General features: G+C 43.1%; 1 protein-coding gene across 8 annotated transcripts in view; it reads left to right on the top strand.

Moving 5' to 3' along the window:
- ENOX1 (ecto-NOX disulfide-thiol exchanger 1) overlaps positions 1-12,717 on the top strand; it is a 585,762-nt gene that overhangs the window by 256,750 nt on the left and 316,295 nt on the right. The window lies entirely within an intron of this gene.

The raw sequence follows: 12,717 nt of genomic DNA, 5'->3' as shown, positions 1-12,717 counted from the left end.
GAGAATACAGACTGTGAAAAAATGAGTGATTTGGCTTCTTCAGATACTCTCTTCATTCTTGTCGTTCTTGCTCTTGTTTTTTTCCTGTTCTCATTTCCACTTTTACAGCTGCTGCAGATTCTCAAAGGAATTCTATCCTTGTAATATTACCTCCAGACTCTGCAGTGATTAGGGCAGATATTATCAACCGTCATTTGAAAAATAAGAACCTGGGTTTCCTTAGAATTAGACCCCATTCCCGAGAACTGCACCCAGGGTGGGGCCAAGGAACTTGGGCTTGTAATATGTACCTCAGATGGCTCTGTTGCAGGGAGTCCTGAGGCCACATTATGAGAATAACCAAACTCAATTCTTTGGTGGAGGAATAAACCTAGCAGTGGGTGGGTGAGGAGTTACTGAACTTTGCGGATAGAAGACAGAGATCAAAAGGACTCACCTGAGGATGCCCCATAACTATGATGTGTTTAAGACCCAAATTCTATGTTCTTTCCATAAAACAATTGCTTCCCAAATTCAGGTCCACAGAACAGTGACTTTCCGTACCGGCTTTTTTCTGTGATCCTTAAGAAATGAGGACAATGTGGGGTAGTGTTGTGCTTTATCAAGAATCTCCATTTGGGGCGCCTGGGTGGCTCAGTCAGTTAAGCATCCGACTTCAGGTCAGATCATGATCTCACAGTTCCTGGGTTCGAGCCCTGTGTTGGGCTCTGTGCTGACAACTCGGGACCTGGAACCTGCCTTGGATTCTGTGTCTCCCTCTCTCCTTGCCCCTCCCCCGCTTGTACTCTGTCCCTCTCTCTCTCTCAAAAATAAATAATAGACATTAAAAAAAAGAATCTCCATTTATTTTGAGATTCTGTCCTTCCAAAAGTCTTTTGCATTAAAATATCTCTTCTTAAAAATTGTTTCAATGTGTACATAAAATATCCCTTCTCTTATGACATGATGGTAATTGTATATAGTTTTTTGGTTTTTTTTTTTTTTTTTTACTGGCATGAAATCCACAAATCTGGATACCTGTGCGCTAAAGTCCAGTGTGCCTACCTGAACAGAAAGCATGAGACCAACAGTGGAACAGTGCCCTTCAAGCCCCCATGCCCTGTCCAGGGCACCGGCAGGATCTGCAGGACGCGAATTGAAAACCACTAATGTGGTGGAAAGTATAGCAGATACGGGGTTGCAAGACCTACATTCTAATCTTACACTTCATCATTAATTAGCCATGTGACTTGAGCAGATCACTTCATTTATCTGGGCCTATATCGTCATCAAAGATTCTACGTGCTTAAGGGTAAACTTCTGTATTTTGAAATAAGAGAATTACGAAAAAGGACTAGGGGTTATTTGCCTTCCTTACGAGTAATTCATCAACTCTACCATATTTGTGTGAAACGACTAATACGCTTTTTTTTTTATTAAGCCTAGTACACAAAAAACTCATTACGCTAACACTAACTAGCTCACCCAGAGTGAGATTTCATTCAAAACAATTGCTATTCCCTAGTAATCTAGATCTCTGTGGTTTAGTGGTGAAAATACTGAATTATCTGAATCTAGTTAGTGCAAGGTTCAATTTCCCTATTTCTAAATAGTTTTCCCTCATACGTCACACTGAGAGGTATATGTCAATGAGCAGCAATCTCTAGACCCATCTTGACATCCATGGTTGTGCTCAAATACTCTGCTCTCCAGATCGTCAGATACTTAGGATTTGATGCCGCTGATGATTCCATACAGTCAGTCTCTGTGCTCTCTCTCGTAAATACTTCAGTGCCACATCAGCTTTCAAACTTACGTTATCATTTGGGGGCAGCCCTCTTTGCGTTTGTAGCATTTATTTTTTTTCTCATATTCAACAAGCATGGTGTGACTTTCACTGTCAGCCCAACAGTGGCTAAGGCCTTGAGGACACAGTCCCAGACTCAGGGAGCTCCTAGCCTAGTAGAGGAGTTAGGCTTACAAAGGAACCCTTACAATGCAGTATAAATGCGGTAGTGGAAAGTGTATGTTTTCAGCCTTTATACTCAAACTCCTGTTCACGTTTGCTCCAAACAATGGCTTTTTAGGGCAAAGTACCTTCTGGTGCGGGCCGGACCTACAGGTCACAGGTGTACTTAGCCCCCCCTTGGTAACCTGCAGAGTCTGCTTAGGGCTTCCCTGTTCATTCGTCCTTCCTTTTTAGGGGGCCGGGGCATGAGAGTGCCTTCTAGGGCTCAGGAACAAAGCCCTCCTCCGGCACCAAAGAATTTAATTTGTGTTTAAGCTGTATAGGACTAAGAGAAACTTTCCAGCCTCCCTCGTGGGGGTGAGGAGAATCGCAGATGTCCTGGGGACGAGAAGTTGGGCACAGTCGCCCCCACCCCCCAAGTGGGATTTGGAGCACTGGCCCCAGGTCAGTTGTTAAGCAAACTGAGATGAGCCTCTGGCGGCAGTCTCTGGACGATCAGACTGCTTCTCTACAAAGCTGGTACAGTCCTCCACACTGTGCCTCATCTCGCCGGGTTAGGAGGCAAATATGCCTCCTAAGGGTGGATATCACGTTGTTCTAAAATCGATGGCAAATGTCTCATTTTTCAATTGCTCATGTCGGTAAAACATTAGAGTTTATCAGCTTGTGTCTTTCGGAATGTACCTATAAAACATGGAATTTCGTTGTTCTCTTAGAGAAAAAAAGCCTGTTTCCAGACAGCGTACCTGTATTAGTCAGTGTGCTTCCTGCAAAAGGTCGAGACAAAAGTCAGCTCCAAAGGAAAGAGTGGACCAGAGCATGCTATTCTGGGGTTCGTTTCGAAAATAGTGACATGTTCTCATGTTTCCCTTTGCTAAGGAAAAATGTCTCTGGCAAAGTGTATATGCATGGCCAAATTCCTAGAAATTTATACACAAGAGTTTCCTTCCCTCCTATCCTCCTCTCTCTCTCCTTTCTTCCCTCCTTCCCATTCAGCGAGCTATTGTTTCTATAGCTGGATATCAATGAGGGGCGACAGAGTGACGGAGTGGGTTCTTCTGAAGGAGACCCACCTTCTCTCCGCGTCTGCCAGCCTGGGTAATTCCAGACAGCCAAATCATCTGAGTAGTTATGTTTTTCCACAGTGAGACACTTGACATCAAATTCTGTTTTTAGAAGCAGCATCGGATAGGTATAATTTAAAGCCTTATGGCGAATCTCTACATCCCTCTTTTGCTTCCTCTCTAACACCATCCACCAAGCATTGGCTTCCATTCTCGTGAACAAGGACATGAGAGTTTTTGGACTCACGGTGGGGTGTGAGTCCTAATTCCAGCACATACTAGCTCTGTGTCCTTGGGCAATCTAGCCTCACTTCCTTCATCTGTTAAAAGGAGGGTAGTCAAACCTATCACAGGGTTGTAGAAAATAAATAAGGTAACCAGTAAGCTGGTTTTCCCTCCCTTTCCCTTCCCTGGTAAGATTGTAAGTGAGAGAAAGGGAGTGACTGCATTCTTTCTAAGGTGTGGCTAATAGGTTCAGCCTTTATATTTTAACTCTCTGAATTTATATCACGTGTTATTTTTTTGTTTTTTTGTTTTAAGTAGGGAAGATCTGTTGAATTTAGAAATGATGCAAAAACCCCCTGCAGATAGATAACAAAGGGGAGAAAAATGTAGGTTTCCGAATTGGAGAAAGTCGTTTAATTTTGACTCAAGTTCAGATATTGTGATGGTATCTTATAACGTGTCTATGAAAAGAAATATGGTAGTTTAGAATTCTTATGCTAGATCTTTAAAACTAAATCTCTAGGGGCACCTGGGTGGCTCAGTCAGTTGAGCATCCGACTTCGGCTCAGGTCGTGATCTCGCGGTTTGTGGGTTTGAGCCCCACGTCAGGCTCCGTGCTGACAGCTCAGAGCCTGCTTTCGATTCTGTGTCTCCCTCTCTGCCCCTCCCCAACTTGTGCTCTGTCTCACTCTGTCTCTCAAAAATAAATAAAATGTTAAGAAAAGAATTTAAAAAAAACAAAAAAAAACAAAAAAAACAAAAAAAACTAAATCTCTAAAGAATGGGTATATGCAGTTACACACAGTTGGAGATGATCTTTGGGAAAGCATGAAACTCTGCCATGTTATATGTGTTATGTGTTATATATATGTTATAGCTGTGCCCTTCACCTTTACATGTGGTCCATTGTCATTGTTCACCTTCTAAGGTGTTTGCTAAAGCAGTTGGCCACTTGGGGCTCCTCTGGGGTGATTCTCACAACTCTGCTTTCGCCAGGTCAGATTTTCCCTTTATTATCCAATACAAAAATGCCACACTGAAGAGATTTCACAGCTTAAAATATTTATTAGCTGTCTTAGCTTAATAAATTGTTGGATGTTCGTTTGTTTGTTTGTTTGTTTGTTTGTTTTGTTTTGATCCTGATGTCTAAAGAGGAAGAGAGTTCCTGAAAGGATTGCCTTTAAAGAGTGACAGTTGGTGCCCTGGGTAAACCTGCTGTTTTGATTACTTGGTTCCTGACACAGAGCCTGCTTCGTCCCTGCCTTTCCTTTGAACCTGACCCTGGCCTCTTCCTGCCCACAGAGCATCCTGCTTGCTGTCATTTCTTTGACCTAAAAAGCCCCATGAAAGCCAAGATGATGTCTTACAATTTTAGGCCCCACCCAGCTAGTTTCTTACACATAGGAGGTAAGTCAGTATTTGTTAGAAATTATTTTAGTCTGCGTAAGCTGCTGTAACACAAATACCATAACATTGGCTGGCTTATGAACAACCTCACAGTTCTGGAGGCTGGACAGCCCAAGATCAAGGCACTGGCAGATTCTGTGTGTAGTGAGGGCCCATTCTCTATTGTCTTTTCACTGTAACCTAACATGGCAGAGGAGCAATGGATCTTCCTTTGATGAGGGCACTAATCTCACTCATGAGAGCCTTGCCTTTCGTGACCCAGTCACCTCGCAGAGGCCCCACCTCTTAATACCATCACATTGAGCATCAGGTTTCAACTTAACAAATTTTGGAGAGGCACAAACATTCAGACCATAGCAATGGTATCATAGAACTTTTAAGAACTTAAATAAACTGTAATTGTGAAATTCTGTAAACAAAACAAAACAAAACAAAAAACAACTGCCTTTTACTTTAGGTAACTTGCTAGTAAGATAATTGGAACATTAAGATACCGTGTATGTGCAGGGTGACCACTGTATTTAAAGGAATATAAAAAATAACCAGAGACAATACCAGTGAAGAACCTTCCAGCGAAGGTTGCTGGGGCGTGGCTCTAGAAGTTGCTTCTGACCTACTACAGTAGAATTAGTAAAAGGTGGGTATTGTCCTGGGTCATTGTGATGAAATCAGATCACTAAGCTAAGGGAGCAGTCAGTAATTAGGCACCGTCACATTTCTAAACTAGACTTCGTTTATTTGTTCAATTATTTAGTGAACTTTTTAAAAAAGCATTTACCATGGGCTAAGGGCTCTGCAGGGTTTTAAGAACACAAAGATGAATTAGGTCCCTGTTCATTCAGGAAGCTCATAGCCCAGTGGGGAGGCAGGCATATTAGTAGGCTCTCAAAAAGGCAGTGTAAACGTTCAGGGATGGTGATATTGTGCATATGATTGGGGACCTAGGAGGAATACTGGATCCATTCCTCTAGTCTAAGTCAAGGGCATGGAGAGAAAAGGTGGCTTATACAGAAGACAAGGGCATTGAGTATGAGTGTGGGACTGCCAAGTGGATGAGTTATGGCACAAGTCAGATCATATGGGGTGAAGGATTCCTTGGACTTCCTGTCCTTGGTTCTGTTTCCTTTTGCTAACTACCTACCTCCTCTCCCTAAGGCCTGCTCCAAGGATCTGCTTTGTGGTCTGGGGTCTCCTGGTCCTTGTTTTTCTAGGCCCAGTTTGTCTGGCTGCCAGCCAAGTGCCCAGGATAGGCTTTCTGCCAGGTGCAGTGGGAAAATGGAGATGAATTTATGATGGTCTCAGAGCTCAATGGTGGTAGATCCTGGAGAGTGTGTGCAAACAGGTATTGGGAGCAGCTGGAGCTGAGGCAAGTACAGAGACAGGAAATGGGAAGAAATGGCCAAAGCGGTGGCCAATCAGGCTATACAGAAAGTTGAAGTTTTGTTCTTAGACCAGAGAATCTGTTCCTTATTAGTAGGCAGGTAAGTTTTTTTTTAATTGGCATATGGTTAATGAAGTGCTATAGGCTAATGGGTTAGAGGTGATATATAGGATAGGTGGTTAGATTGGGAGAATCACACACATGTGTTAAGTAATGTTACCTAATTTATTTTACTCTGTCACTTGTCTTCGTGTGCATTAATAGGCATCATGGGGTGCCTGGGTGGCTCAGTAGGTTGAGCGTCCCACTCGATTTTGGTTCAGGTAATTATCTCATGGTTTGTGAGATCAAGACCCCATGTTGGGCTCTGCTGAAACAGTATGAAGCCTGCTTGGGATTCTCTCTCTCTCTCTCTCTCTCTCTCTCTGCTCCTCCGCACCCCTCTCGAAATAAATAAGTAAACTTAGGGGCGCCTGGGTGGCGCAGTCGGTTAAGCGTCCGACTTCAGCCAGGTCACGATCTCGCGGTCCGTGAGTTCGAGCCCCGCGTCAGGCTCTGGGCTGATGGCTCAGAGCCTGGAGCCTGTTTCCGATTCTGTGTCTCCCTCTCTCTCTGCCCCTCCCCCGTTCATGCTCTGTCTCTCTCTGTCCCAAAAATAAATAAACGTTGAAAAAAAAAATTTAAAAAAATAAAAAAAATAAAAAAATAAGTAAACTTAAAAAAAAAATGCATCTCAGTTGTCCAGACAATACCTTTCAGGGAAACTTTAACACAAAGGTTCCTAACTTATAGGAATCACATGGTTATTTGCATATATGGAACTGGGACCCAGATTTTTGTGTTCTCCACCCATGTTCTTTTCAGACCCCCAGTCATTCATATTCAGTGGAAAGGAAATAAGATTTGGTACAGATTTTTTTTTTTTTTTTAATGTTTTATTTTTGAGAGAGAGACGGTATGAGCGAGGGAGGAGCAGAGAGAGAGGGAGACACACAGAATCTGAAGAAGGTTCCAGGCTCTGAGCTGTCCACACAGAGCCTGACATGGGGCTCAAACCCACGAACTGTAAGATCATGACCTGAGCCAAAATCAGACGCTTAACTGACTGAGCCACCCAGGCGCCCCTGATTTGGCACAGATTCTTGACTTCAGTAAGGGGGAGTTTTTCCACGTACTACCTAGAATAAGTAATCTGAATCTTAAATTTAATAAAAAAGATGTTAAAATGAATATTTCATTTGATCATGTTTTCTGTAATTTACTTTTAAGTTCTTGAGTGTGGAAACTGTAGGGTGTGTGTATCACATGTGAATTAATCTGTATCTCAGAGATAGCAAGCTAATATCTGCAGCACCTAATTGAGAATATTCAGTACAGGGTGTTTAGTATTTGAAAGATTAATGAGATGATTACGATAAATGCTTCAGTGATCTTAGTTTCGGATCAGCAAGGGGTATTCAGAATTGTTATTTCCCACAATGGTGGAAATGAATGGGGTTCAGGATTTGTGGATTCTATACCATTGTGTGAGCAGGATGTTAAAAATCTAGGTAGCCAAGTATTGGGAACCCTTTTGAAGATAACAAAAACTGAGATAACGGAGAAGAACTTCTCAGGGAGCTGGTTACCTAACTGTTTTTTGTGCTTGCTCGCTAATATGTGCAGAATGTGTGTTGGTGTGTGTGGGAGAATTGGGTACCAAGGTCATGGGAGAGGAGACCTCCAGGTCTCACCTACTAGAAGGAACCTAATATCAGTGAATGATCAGATTAGCTTAGATCAGTTCTCACAATGCATTTCCTGAGAACGAACTGAATGAAAGGAGGGGATAGGCATTTAAAGAAGAGGAAAACTTATTCATATGATTGATGAGTTCTCCTTGGTGAGGAATGCATTCTCTCCGTGGGTTTTATTTGGAGATGCTCTCTCCAATCACGCATAAGGCTTCCTGGCTTGTCCCATAGGATCCAGTTTGAAGGGAAATAATACTGCATTCATTGACCAGCGGGCACAGCAGAGATAATTGGCCCAAACCTACATCCATGGCAGGGGGCACGCACTCCTGAATTTTTGGTCAAAACATTGACCGGACCTTATTTCATAAAATATGGGTTTTGTAGAACTGCATGTTTCACATGAAGCTTGTAGGGCATTTTCCTTAAATCACCAGGCCAAAAGCTTCCTAAACCTATTTTCTACCATGAAATATAATTGTGAGGTGTGCCGTAGTCTGCTTTATCTGAAGCACGTTGTTTACTTTTGCGGCGTAATCTGAGCACTCCATCACTGAATTAACATAATGGGTTTAGCCTGCTTTCCTCTCAGGGTATTGTTTAGAAGGAAAAATTAATATGGTCTGTTTCTACTAATCACAAATCCCATTTTGCATTTTTTTTGATATACTTTCTTTGATGTGAGGGAAAAAGTCGAAATCTCTTTTAAAGGCAGAAAAATGTCAGTGAGTCTGTTTAGCATGTACACAATCTAAAGAATGTAAGCTACACAAGATGAGGAGGTTAATATTCCATGTTTGGGGCTGTTTTGCTTATTTGAGGAATTTAATTATAACTCCAGTGGCTTTCTGGGCATGTAAGAAATTCTTACCCTAAGACTATAGAACATTTTGCAACTCTCCTGTTTGATTTCCTAGGCCACTTAGAGACAAGTTAGATAAAAACACCAGCTAGACTTTTCTCGATTGGAGGAGCTGAAGAACCAAAGTCTCGCAGCTTCCCCATTGTTCTTTATGTTCTTCTTGTGTGAGAGAATTTTGTTTTCTCCAGATGGCTTCGGCGGTCATTGCAGAGCAGGGAAACTTGATCCTTCTTCAGTAGCCAGGAGAGCAGAGCTCTCAAAATTTCTTGCTTCTGCCAGCTGGAGAGGAAAGGACTGAACTCACAAGCCAAGCTTCACTTCCCCCATCTGCTTACACATGTATAGCACCAAAGCCAACACCCTTTAATGTGTGCACCTCCCTTTATGCATCAGGAGTGTCCCTGAAAACCTGTGTCTAATTCACATTTTCATAGATCAATAGAAGATTTCCCACTGACTTAAATTATAATTTCAGAGGCATTTTATCTGAAATTTGGATGGCTCTCCAGTTGGCAGTGGCTTTCACTTTCTGCCCTCCAGACTTTCTGTCCAGAAATTAATGATATGTAAATGAACACAGGGGTTTGGAAACCTTTGGTAAATTCTATTACAAAGCAAATAACCATTCCTTGCTTTGAATGCAACCTTTCATTTATGCTGCAAGCATCTATAGAGCTCCTTCTCGCCACTGGACACCTGGAGCAGAAGATAAATAAGTCCCAGTGTGTGTCCTCAGGGGCTCTACAGTCTCCTGTGGAAGGTAGGAGCAGATCTGTGGGTATAGCTCAGTGTAATTAACACCATGAGGCCAGTGAGCTCTGGGCCCTGGGAACGGAGAAGAGGGGAACCTACCTCATCCTGGACACCCAGAAATGGCCTCTAGGTTTGCCAGATGAGGCGGGATTAGCCACGTGCAGGAGGGGTGGTGGGCATGTTAGCAGAGAGAGCAGAGCACGTGAAGACACAGGGATACGGAGCAGGAGGGCGTCTTCAAGGAACTGTAAGCTGGTGCATAAAGCTCAGATCTAAGGGGCCTGCAGGTGTTCTCCCAGTGCCTCTCACGACAATCCCAAACCTTTGTTGGAAGCTGCAGGTCTGTGTTGGAAGCATAGTGTGGTAGTTGACACATGGGCTCAAGCCAGACAGCCTAAGGTCACATCTTGGGACCCTTGAGGCAAGAACCTCTAGCGTCTCTGTGCCTAAGTTTCTTCATTTATAACATAAGTATCATAATATTATCTAGCACGTAAGGTTGTGGTGAGAATTTAATCATCAATCAATAGGGCCTTACAGGTAGCAAATGCTACATAAGTATTTGTTAAGTGAAAAATGTGAGGGCGGCGCCTGGGTGGCTCAGTCAGTTAAGTATCCCACTCTTGATTTTGGCTCGGGTCATGATCTCATGGTTCGTGGGAACGAGCCCCGACGCTGGGCTCCACACTGATAGCACAGAACCTGCTTGGGATTCTCTCCCCCCCCCCAAAATAAATAAATAAACTTTAAAAAAACACCCTGTGAAACCAGGAGGGCCAGAGCTGCGACTTGTTCATAAAAGATATTCAAGTGATGGATAAGAAAAAAAACCCCAGGAGTGTTCCTAATGAAAAACTAAGCCTCCAAAGTTTAGAGATAGAAGAAAAGACTTAGATTAGCAGTTTTCTGAGTCTCCTGTGAATAGGAAACACCTAGGGAGCTTATTAAAATGCGGATTCTTGGACCCACCTTCCAAGAGTCTAATTCATGGCTCTTGGCTGAGATTCAGGAATACGCATTTTTAAAATTACCCATAGCGATTTTCATGCAGCCGGTCCCAGAATCTTTCTGAGGCATCTCCTGAGCTGTGGCCCTTTTAGGGCATGTGATTCACCGGGACTAAGAAGACCCTGTGTTCCGCTATTCCACTCCTGGTTGTATGGCCTTGGACAAGTCAACGAATGCTCTGAGCCTCTATTTCTTTGAGAATAATATCATTGCACTGCTGTGAGGATGACATAAGACGCGTATCTACACCACTTGTTAAGTCATCTTATTACTGGCACTGAGGGTGCCTCAACCCACATCAGGGCAGACGGGAAGTCTGCTCTCCAGGTTATTTTAACGATTAGGGAGGGATGTGGCCAAACCTGGACCTCTGGCCACTTTCCTCCGTGGAAACCACCTGTTTCTTCTCTGGCGTCTTGATTGATTATCCAGCTAATAGTCTGGTGCTCAGACATAGGTAAGGACAGTTTACTACTCCATGAAGTAAACAGTCCCAGTTATTAGACGGCTGTGGTTGTAAGAAAGTTCTACAGATTAAGCCCAAAGGAGCCCGCTGGTAGATTTTGCTATATCATTGTAGACAACCGGGAGTGGAGGGGTTAATTAGAAAAGGCCAGTGGGGCCAGAACCCAGAACTCGGGTGGGGAGAGCTCAAGGAGGGTTGGCTGGCGGAGGGGGCTGGTGCCACGTCAGGCATCAATCCCTCCCAGCTGTTTAAGTTAATACTCTGAACCGATGGCGTTTGGCCATGGCTACAAGTTCATGTGCCAAAATGAAAAGAAAAGAGGATTTAAAAAACAAAAGGATAGGAGAGACATTTCCTAATTTATTAAGATAAAGATGTGTTTGGTACTAGATGTAAACATTTTCGTGAAATATAGTTGCTTCTCGTTTGGGAATTTAGCAGGTACCTACTGGGACTCACCATCGTGAAACAAAGTATTTAAGACTAAAAACAAACAAACCCTCAATTGGAAATTAGGATATGTAACACTGGTTTGAATCATAATTCATTCTACTTGAATTTTTAACGTTTATTTATTTTTGGGACAGAGAGAGACAGAGCATGAACGGGGGAGGGGCAGAGAGAGAGGGAGACACAGAACTGGAAACAGGCTCCAGGCTCTGAGCCATCAGCCCAGAGCCTGATGCGGGGCTCGAACTCACGGACCGCGAGATCGTGACCTGGCTGAAGTCTGATGCTTAACCGACTGCGCCACCCAGGCGCCCCCATTCTACTTGAATTTTAAAAGAATCCAGTATGAAAAAGAGCTGAAATCCAAAATTGCCTCTTTGTCTTCAGAGGTGAACATGAAGTGGATGTTGTTGCCCTGTCTTAACCCACAAGGATCAAAGCTAAGCATGACTACTCCCCTCACTGCCTGGTGAGATATAGATGCACACACAGATGTGCGTATAAGTGTGTGTGAATATAAACAAGCATTGCAGGGGGGCCTGGGTGGCTCAGTCGGTTAAGCATCCGACTTCAGCTCAGGTCATGATCTCACACTCCATGAGTTCGAGCCCCACGTCGGGCTCTGTGCTGACAGCTCAGAGCCTGGAGCCTGCTTCAGAATCTGTGTCTCCCCCTCTCTCTCCCCCTCTCCCCTGCTCATGCTCTGTCTCTCTCTGTCTCAAAGATAAATTAAAACATTAAAAAAAAACTTTTAAAAATAAACAAGCATTGCATCAATATATGAATTTCATAGTTAAGGATTTTGATGTTTTCTATGAAAGCATTTCATTGTTTATGTAATCAACTAATGGAAAGTTATGGTGTTGAAATCTTTATTTCTCTTTGAAACCTCTTGTCTCTCAAACTGTGATCAACAGCTGCGGGAGAACTTTTACTCGAAGGTAAAGGAGTACTGGTGATGCTCCTCCCTTTTTATTTTTTGACATTCAAGGTATTCTTTAGTTTTGCATTCTTTTTCCTCATTAAGTAAGTTTCAAAAAGGAAATGTAACTCACAGGCGGAGATGCAGCCCCAGTGCTTAACCTGTCGTGTAAAAAGCTCTCCAGACTTCCCTGGTGGGTAAGTGGAGAGTTGCTTGTGTTTAGTTATGGACAGTTCACAGGGTTGCAAGGAGAGGTTCATGTTAAGAATACTAGAATAATGCTGGCATTGTTTATTGCTATTTCAGGGTATATCATTAGAGTCCTGTCTGGTATTTATTAAAATGATAAACTGTCAGAGAAAAGGGATCGAAGGCAAAGGATGAATCTTAGAAAAACAGGAAGAGTCCCAACCTGTGCCCGTCTCTCTGGTCTTATTTCTTGCCGCCTCTTTCCATGTTCTCTGTATGCCAGCCTTTCCTTCTGTGAGTTTTTTTAAT

This window comes from Puma concolor, chromosome A1 (assembly GCF_028749965.1).
Source record: "Puma concolor isolate L17-30 chromosome A1, mPumCon1.1.hap2, whole genome shotgun sequence".
In the NCBI taxonomy this organism is placed as follows: Eukaryota; Metazoa; Chordata; class Mammalia; order Carnivora; family Felidae; genus Puma; species Puma concolor.
The sequence above is the reverse complement of the archived record's forward strand: the minus strand, read 5'-3'. Positions and strand labels throughout refer to the sequence as shown.